The sequence below is a fragment of the Mus caroli genome, chromosome 3 (genome assembly GCF_900094665.2).
Source record: "Mus caroli chromosome 3, CAROLI_EIJ_v1.1, whole genome shotgun sequence".
NCBI classification, from domain to species: Eukaryota; Metazoa; Chordata; class Mammalia; order Rodentia; family Muridae; genus Mus; species Mus caroli.
In genome coordinates, this window is record NC_034572.1 from 80,731,849 (window position 1) to 80,741,178 (window position 9,330).

The 9,330-nt window shown below is 50.2% G+C and overlaps 1 pseudogene; it reads left to right on the top strand.

Annotated features, from left to right (window-relative positions):
- The first annotated feature begins 6,944 nt into the window (after positions 1-6,944).
- LOC110290881 lies at positions 6,945-8,079 on the top strand (annotated as a pseudogene).
- The last annotated feature ends 1,251 nt before the right edge of the window (positions 8,080-9,330 follow it).

Consider the following 9,330-nt stretch of genomic DNA (forward strand, 5'->3'; position numbering starts at 1 on the left):
GGATGCCAGGGCCTTTGTAGTGGAGAAGAAAGGACGCTACTCTAAGGAGGGCCTGAAGCGTGGGGGCAGGAGTGACCCCTATCCTTTTCTTCCCTGAAGGAACTTCTGTGTTGGTGAGAATTGAGGAATGGGCTGAGTCCAGCCAGGTGTTTTTCCAGGCTGGGCCATCTGTCCCACTTGAGCAGGGCAGGGGACAGGGCTGAGAGAGTAACTACAGAGAAACCCGTTGAGTTATAGGTAAATGAGGGCAACCAAGGCAGAGGAAGGCCCCTGCAGAGGCTACTGAGAACCTGAGTCCCAGGGATCAGCAGGATACCCCGTCCAGGTCTTCCCACCTCTCCTTTGGGCCTGGCACTGCCCTCCTGACCTGGCTTCCTTTTGCCTTTTCCCTGTTGGCTCTGCTAGTCGAGAAACCAGTTCTGTTCCTGTCTGGATAAGGATCTCAGCCGTCTCTTTCCAGGCCACTGCAGAAACCTGTCAGGTCAACAGCACCTGTGACAGCACCTCCAGCTGTGAGAACACCCACCACACCTCCACCCAGGCCCTGTCCCTCCTCCTTTAGCTAGCCACAGCCCCTTAGCCCTAGTGCCCTGCTTCAGGGAAAAACCCTCTAGCTCCATACCCCAGAAGTACGTCCACATGTCTACCTGGCCTCTCCCTGGAACCTGTCTGCTCTTCAGAACAGGTGAAAAAGACAGAGCCCTCCCTTGGCCTTTCCTTGGGTGTCCCAAAGCCAGGCACATCTTCTGGTGGCTTCCTTTTCTCAGTAGCTGCCTGAACTCCTTAGCCTCTCCCTAGCTCCCCATAGCTGGCTGCTGTAATAATTGCTTCCCTTAGCAGGCAGGGGAGCCCCTTGCATAGACACTGGCCTGAAGGGTTGACCTTACTTAACCCCAGCCCCCACCCCCACCCTGGGCTCTTTGTGAGCCATCATTCATTTTCCAGGACAGCCTAGCCTTTTTCTTATTCTTTGGAACAGCAGCCCCCTCCCTCCTTAGAGAAAAGACTGAAAGGTCAACTCTACTTTTCTTCTTCCTCATCAAAAATCTTGCCACTCTCTGACTTTGTCAGTTTGATGCCCGGGGGGCCCCCTCCTTGTTCCTCTCCTAACCAACAGTAGGGCTAGCCTTCTGCTCCCAGCTTCCCTGAGGGATCTGGCCATATTGGGTGGGGTGGGGGTGCTAGAGTGGCAGCAGAGGTCTGTTCTAGAAGCATCCGGGGTGTAGGTGTTGAGCAGTGACTAGCCTGGTTCCATCTCCACCCTTTGAGGTAACCCAGTGTGTCAGGCCAGGCCGGGACTCCAGCTGGTGACTCAGACCCCAGCAGCCCACAGCTGCACGGTCTTGGGCTGATCGAGTTCCCAGCAGTGGGATCATAGAACCAGAGAACAGAGTCCCAGAAGAAAGGGATCCCTGGATTGTGTCTCTCCTTAGTGTGAAAGAAAAGGAACCGTAAAGATGTCAGGGAAACTCTGGATCACATCACACGGTTCCCGACAACTCAGCTTGGTCCTAGAGATGGCGGTAGATATGCTCCTCCATCTTCCTCACCTCCAGCAAGGGGAGGACTTGGTGGGGAGGGGTGGTGGAAAGGCACGGTGGCCAATCAATCCCAGGTCCTTCCCACTGAAGCAGGCAACTCTGCCTGTGGATGCCACACAAGGACAGTCCTTCAAGCTCAAGGGGGAATCACCAGTTGATGGGTCAGGGGGGATTTGAAGTCCTGACCTACTGGTGTAGCAAAACCAACTTCCCTGGCCCTGCCCCAGAAGGAGAACTAGGGAAGGCTAGCCTTGGGCTCAAGTGGGCAGAGTGGTAATCTGTTGTCTCCACTTCTTCCCCCACTTTTCATTGAAGTAATGGTTCCCCTCGGGCCTGGTAAGGACAGTCAGGAACATTCCTGCCTTCCCTACTCCCTGAAGCCAGGGGGCTTGCAGGGCGGGCGCTGTGGTGCTGTTGAAGGGCAAGTTTTTCTCCACTCTGTCAGGTTTCCAATGACGAGCTTGCCTGACTCCCGTTCTGTCCCTTCTTCACAGCGGGGAAGAGGCTAAATCTTTTAGGGAGACCTTCCCTTAAAGATCTTTCCGATCAGCAAGAACTGTGGAAACAGACATCAGGCTCAGAACCACCATCTTGGGGCAAGAACAAGTCCCACAGCCCAGCAGATGCCTCGGGTTTCCTACAGCCTTCTCAAATTTGAAGTCTTTCCTAAAGGTTGACTTCAGGTTAAAGGTTCAGCTCCTCCGCGAGGTGAAACCCAGAGGATAAGGAAGAAAGGCGTGCGGACAGGCAGAAAATTTCTCCACGACTTTCCCTTTTCTCTCTGTCTTCTCTTTCCCAACCCTACTTTTTACTTAATCCCCCATTCAATTCACTGCTCCTGGCAGGGAGCCAGCATTGTTCCTGCCGACTCTGGTCTTCCCTCCTCCTTCCCACCCCCGGCGGTGGGGACCCAGAGCAGCCCCTGCGGGTCAGGGCACAGTCTTCACTGCTGGCCCCGCCCGGGCCTGGAAAGATGAGAGTTTGGGTTTCTCAGGCCCCCACTTATTCCGAATGCCATCAGCTCCGGAGGTAACTTCTAGAAGGCCCCCTCCCCGCAGCTGCTCTGTACCCAGCGGTGCTCCCCTCTCAGAGCTGCTTGAGCTAGGCTCTACCGGCCGGTAAGCCGGGGCTTGGGGTAGGCGGAGCCCGGGCTGGAAGCCCAGAGCCCTCCGCTCGTCCCCCACCCTCCGCCCGCTTCTTTCTGCAGCTCCCACTGTAGCTGAGGTCTAAAGCCCGCTCTGACTATTGCCCGGGGCGGGACCAGGACAGAGAACCGAGGAGTATCTCCAAGTCTCCGGTCGAGGCCGCTGTGTGCTCCCTAAACCTATCCCCAAACAGGCTTCTCCCTCCCTCTGGCGGTAGCTCTCTGAAACACAGTTGAGGGTTTTTTTGTTTTGTTTTTTGACTTTTCTTTTGTTTGTTTGTTTGTTTTGCTTTTAAAAAGTTGTTAGTATACAAAGAAATAGATTTTATTGTGAGATTGTGACACATATATATTATTATACGTTTTTTAAATATTTATTTATTTATTATATGTAAGTTCACTGTAGCTGTCTTCAGACACTCTAGAAGAGGGCATCAGATTTCGTTATGGATGGTTGTTAGCCACCATGTGGTTGCTGGGATTTGAACTCAGGACCTTTGGAAGAGCAGTCGGCGCTCTTAACCGCTGAGCCATCTCACCAGCCCTTATGTGGCTATACAGAGAAACCCTGTCTCGAAAAAAAGAGAAAGAAAGAAAGAAAGAAAGAAAGAAAGAAAGAAAGAAAGAAAGAAAGAAAGAAAGAAAGAAAGAAAGGAAGGAAGGAAGGAAGGAATGTTTAGAAAGAGTTCTTTGTAGCAAATCCTATCNGGAAGGAAGGAAGGAAGGAAGGAAGGAAGGAAGGAAGGAAGGAAGAAAGAAAGAAAGAAAGAAAGAAAGAAAGAAAGAAAGGAAGGAAGAAAGGAAGAAAGGAAGAAAGGAAGAAAGGAAGAAAGAAAGAAAGAAAGAAAGAAAGAAAGAAAGAAAGAAAGAAAGAAAGAAAGAAAGAAAGAAAGAAAAAAAGCTATCAGGCACTAAGCTCCATCCTTCCTGTGTGTGTGTGGCTGCAGCTGTCATTCAAGTACATCAGCCTAGCTCCTACCCTTCAGCCTGGACTTGACTTTCATCATTGTTCCCCCCACCCATGTGTGTGTGATTTGTGTGTGTGTGAATGTTTTGCCTGCATGCATGCCTGTGAATTATAAGCAAGCCTACTGTCTGAAGAGGCCAGAAGAAGGCATTGGATCCCCTGGAAAAGGAGTTACAGATGGTTGTGAGTCACCACGTGGATGATGGAACTCCAACCCAGGTAGGTCTACTGAAAGAGCAGCAACTGCTCCTAACCAATGAGCCATCGGTACAGCCCCTCTCTTACTGACTTGTTTGTTTGTTTGTATTTGGGGGTTTGTTTGTTTGTATTTTGAAACGACCTCTGTGAGTTCCAGGACATCTAGGGCTACATCTAGCCCTCAGCCTCTTGGATGATCCGCCTCCCAGACAGACCTAGAGGTATGCTCTAGCGAACTCTGTGACATCTCTCAAGTTAAGGAAGTTGAGGAAGAGGACCAGCAAGAGGGAGAGGAAGAGGAGGAAAGCAGTGTGTGTGTGTGTTTGCAAATAAAAACTCACTTTGTAGACCAGGCTGACCTCGAACTCAGAAATCCTCCTGTCTCTTCCTCCCAAGTGCTGGGATTAAAGGCGTGCACCACCACCGCCCGACACCTGGTGACTTTCTTTTCTTTCCCATTTTGTCCCACCTTACTCCAGCCTCTTGGATGATCTGCCTCCCAGACAGACCTAGAGGTATGCTCTAGCTAACTCTGTAACATCTCTCAAGCTAAGGAAGTTGAGGAAGAGGACCAGCAAGAGGGAGAGGAAGAGGAGGAAAGCAGGGTGTGTGTGTGTGTGTGTGTGTGTGTGTATGTGCAAGCTCCAGTGTATATGTGTGTAGATGAAGACAAATAAGAACTACCTACAATGATGTATATATATGTGTGTGTGTGAAAATCTCACAATGAAACCTATTTCTTTGTAAATTAGCAAATAAAAAAAGATAAACTGGGTTCTATTCCCAGCACCCCACATGGCAGGTGGCTCACAACTATCTGCAACTCCAGGGGATCTAACACCCTCTTCTGACATCTAGAAAGACAGGTGTTAGATCCTCTGGAACTAGAGTTACAGCTAGTTGTGAGCTGCTAGGTGGGTGTTAGGAATTGAATCCAGGTCCCTAACAAGAGCAGCAAGTGCCCTTAACAGTCAGCCACCTCTCTGGGACCCTGGCCCTATATTTTGAGGTGAAGCGGTGGAGCGTGGGGGAGGGGATAAACTCAGGCCTAGTTCAGACCCCTCTGCCCACTGCCAGCAGCAATGCTCTGCTGTTTTGCCTTCCCCTGTCCCCTGGTGTCATTCTTGGCGCATTGCAGAACTATCCGGACACTTTGGGATATAGAAACATCCTGGATAGTCCTTTAGCATGTCCATGCCTTAGAGCTACAAATGTGAAGAACAAACAAGCAAAACAAACAACCTCGATCTCCAGTCCTACTCAAAGGCACTTTGCCAGGAGCCAGTGTTCACACTTGTAATTCCAGCACTATGGAGGCTGAGGCAAGAGGATGGTGAGGTGAGGCTGAGGCAGGAGGGTGGTGAGGTTGAGGCAGGAGGATGGTGGTGAGTTAGAGCTTAGTTTGTCTCAAAAATAAAACAAATAAAAGAAAGCTCTCTCTCTCTCTCTTTTTTTTTTTTTTAAGCCAAGGCTTGGTTGGCAGAGTGAATCCTGTGCTCTTTGTCCCTGCCTGCCTGCCTTTTCACTGCAGAGGGACAGTGCCATCTGCCTGGCCCTGGGGTTGGCCTCCATTGGCAGCAGCTCTCCTGGGGTGAGGCCTTTGCTCCACAGCCTTCTCTTCTGGGATGCCATCCCCTATTCCCTGGGCCCTGGGAAGCAAGCCTGTGCCCTTGAGTCCTCCAGACAGGCCTGCCCCAAAAATCCTTCTGTAGGAGACTGTGTCCACTCTCTTTGGAGGGTAGCATTGCCCTCTGAGCAGGAGTGGAGAGCAATAGCTGCCCTGGCTTTGACCCAGCAGTCACCCTTGCTCCAGCACTGCCACTATGGCCCCTTGGTGCTTTCAGTCCCTCATGTGCCTGGTGGGGTAAGAGCCCTTCAGACAGGCCTGGAGACTTCTTGAGGACATTTGCCCTAGTTAGAGTTCTGTTGCTCTGAAACACGCCATGAGCAAAAGCAACTTGAAAAGGAAACAGTTTATGTCCTCTTATAACTCCCAGGTTACACTCTGTCACCGAGGGAAGTCAGGGCAGAAATTCAAGACAGGAACTGAAGCAGAAGCCATGGAGGACCACTATTGACTGACTTGCTCTTCATGGGTAACTCAGCTTGCTTAAAATATATATATATAAAACCATGGATCACCTGCCTGAGGGTGGCACTGCCCTCTGTGGAATGACCCCTCCAACACTTATCATTAATAAAGAAAAAGTGGGTTGGACATGGTGGATGGTGCACACTTTTTTGTTTGTTTGTTTTGTTTTTCGAGACAGGGTTTCTCTGTGTAGCCCTGGCTGTCCTAGAACTTACTCTGTAGACCAGGCTGGCCTAAAACTCACGGAGATTCACCTGTCTCTGCCTCCAGAGTGCTGGTATTAAAGGTGTGAGCCACTACCACCCTGTAGAGGGGGCACACTTGTAATCTCAGCACTCAGAAGGTAGAGGCAGGTGGACCCTGGTCTATTGAGTGAGTTCCAGGTCAGCTAAGGCCATAAGGGAAGACTCTGTCTCAAAAACAAAAAGAAAGAAGAGAAATTACCCTCACAGACTTGCCTCTACGACAACCCTCAGGTGATATTTCCTCTTCTTAGAAGACCCCTAGCTTGTGTCAATTTAACCACCACCACCACGAAACAAACAACCCCATAACCAACCTCATCAGGAGAGTAGTACGGTACTTGGAGGCCACTATACTCAGGTCTGGATCTTAGCCACAGCCCTGAGACACACTCGAGTCAGAGACATTACACATTATTCCAAGTGCCCACCCTGCCATCTGAGATGAAACCAACCCATCCAGACCCTTGCTCACAGTGTCCACAGCGGTACTCAATGTTGGAGGGAATGTCTCCACTTTTAGAAAGCCACATCCCCGTGTAAGGTCAGCGCAGGCTCACGGCCTCCTATGACTCCAGCTCCTCACCCAAGCTACTCATCTTTATCCTTCTCTTCACTGCTTTCCTCTCTTTTCTATTGACTTTTAAAAACTAAAGTGAAAGTTTCCGTTTGTCTCTATTAAATACCACCTGGGGCTCTCTGCTCCTCCCTGTTCCAGAGACAGCCGCATCTTCTTGTGCAGTGCCAGCCTAGTCCTGTAGACAAAATGGTGAAGGTTGGTGTGAACAGATTTGGCCATATTGGGTGCCTGGTCACCAGGGCTGCCATCTGCTCTCCACATGGCAAAGTGGAGATTGTTGCCATCAACGACCCCTTCATTGACCTCAACTACATGGTCTACATGTTCCAGTATGACTCCACCCATGGCAAATTCAACGACACCGTCAAGGCCAAGAATGGGAAGCTTGTCATCAACGGGAAGCCCATCACCATCTTCCAGGAGTGAGACCCTGCTAACATCAAGTGGGGTGATGCCGGTGCTGAGTATGTTGTGGAGTCTACTGGCATCTTCACCACCATGTGGAAGGCCAGGACCCACTTGAAGGGTGGAGTCAAAAGGGTCATCATCTCTGCCCCTTCTGCCAATGCCCCCATGTTTGTGATGGGTGTGAACCACGAGAAATATGACAACTCACTCAAGATTGTCAGCAATGCATCCTGCACCACCAACTGCTTAGCCCCCCTGGCCAAGGTCATCCATGACAACTTTGGCATTGTGGAAGGGCTCATGACTACAGTCCATGCCATCGCTGCCACTCAGAAGACTGAGGATGGTCCCTCTGGAAAGCTGTGGCATGATAGTCGTGGGGCTGCCCAGAACATCATCCCCGCATCCACTGGTGCTGCCAAGGCTGTGAGCAAGGTCATCCCAGAGCTTAACGGGAAGCTCACTGGCATGGCCTTCCGTGTTCCTACCCCCAATGGGTCTGTCATGGATCTGACGTGCCACCTGGAGAAACCTGCCAAGAATGATGACATCAAGAAGGTGGTGAAGCAGGCACCTGAGGGCCCACTGAAGGGCATCTTGGGCTACACCGAGGACCAGGTTGTCTCCTGCGACTTCAACAGCAACTCCCACTCTTCCACCTTCGATGCCGGGGCTGGCATTGCTCTCAATGACAACTTTGTCAAGCTCATATCCTGGTATGACAATGAATACGGCTACAGCAACAGGGTGGTGGACCTCATGGCCTACATGGCCTCCAAGGAGTAAGAAACCCTGGACCACCCACCCCAGCAAGGACACTGAGAACAAGAGAGAGGCCCTCGATTGCTGAGGAGTCCCTTTCCCAACTCGGCCCCCAACACTGAGCATCTCCCTCACAATTTCCATCCTAGACCCCCCATAATAACAGGAGGGGACTAGGGAGCCCTCCCTACTCTCTTGAATACCATCAATAAAGTTCGCTGCACCCAAAAGAAAATACCACCTGGAAGTGTGGAGCCAGCTCAGTGAGGGCAGGGGTCTGTGGCTAAGCCTGGCAACCCCGGGGAAGGCCTGGAACCCACATGGTGGCAGGAGTGTCCATCCTGCGAATTGTCCTTTGACCTCCACATGCACACTGTAACAAGCGTGCACACCTGCACACGAATCCACAAAATATATTAAAATGTAATAAAAAGTCAAAATGCCACCTATCGCTGTTTGTTGACTGGTCTCCATAGTGGCCCGGGTTGGCTCTGAACTTACTGTGTCTCTATGAACTCAGGTTGACCTTGAACTCTTTTTTTTTTTTTTAAATAGTTTATTGTTTTGTGTGATTTTTTTAAAAAAAGGTTTTTTATTTTATGCATATAATGCACACCACCATTGCTCTCCTCAGACACACAGTAGAGGGCATCAGACCTCATTACAGATGGTTGTGAGCCACCATGTAGTTGCTGGGAATTGAACTCAGGACTTCTGGAAGAGCAGTCAGTGTTCCTAACTGCTGAGCCATCTCTCCAGCCATGTTGACCTCTTGTACTCCTGACTGAACCCTTTGTGTACTGGGATTACAGATGTAATGGCAGGCCTAGCTCATTTCTCTCTCTCTTTTTTTTTTTTTTTTCTCTCATGAATGTAGATCTGATAAACATGGCTTCTACTCGATTCACGGCTAAAATAAAAGCATGCGGCATGGTCGAGTGCTTGCCGAGCATGCACGAATCAGCAGGTCTAGGCCCCAGCACCGGTCAATGAAACACCATACCCTACACACTTTCAATCGTCAGGGAAAAGGATGGGCCTCTTCCTGGGTTGCCCAGAGAGGCCTTGGCTTGCTTAGGGATCTCTGCCGCTGTTTTTTTCTGTCTTGTTGTCTCTTCTCTCTCTATCTCTATCTTTTGTTGCTTTTCTCTGTCCTGTTCTTGGTTCTGCCTGTAGCTCTGTCTCTCTCTAGCTCCACTCCTCTCTGTTGTCTCTATCTCTCTGTGTCTCTTGCTCTCAATGGCTGCTGATCTGTTTTGTACTTACCTAGTGTAGTGGCATGTGGCCCATATGCTGTATGCTGTGGTCTTAGGGGAAAATAACAACAACAATAACAACAGTGCTGGTGAGATGGCTCAGCGGTTAAGAGCACTGACTGTTCTTTTTTTTTTTTTTT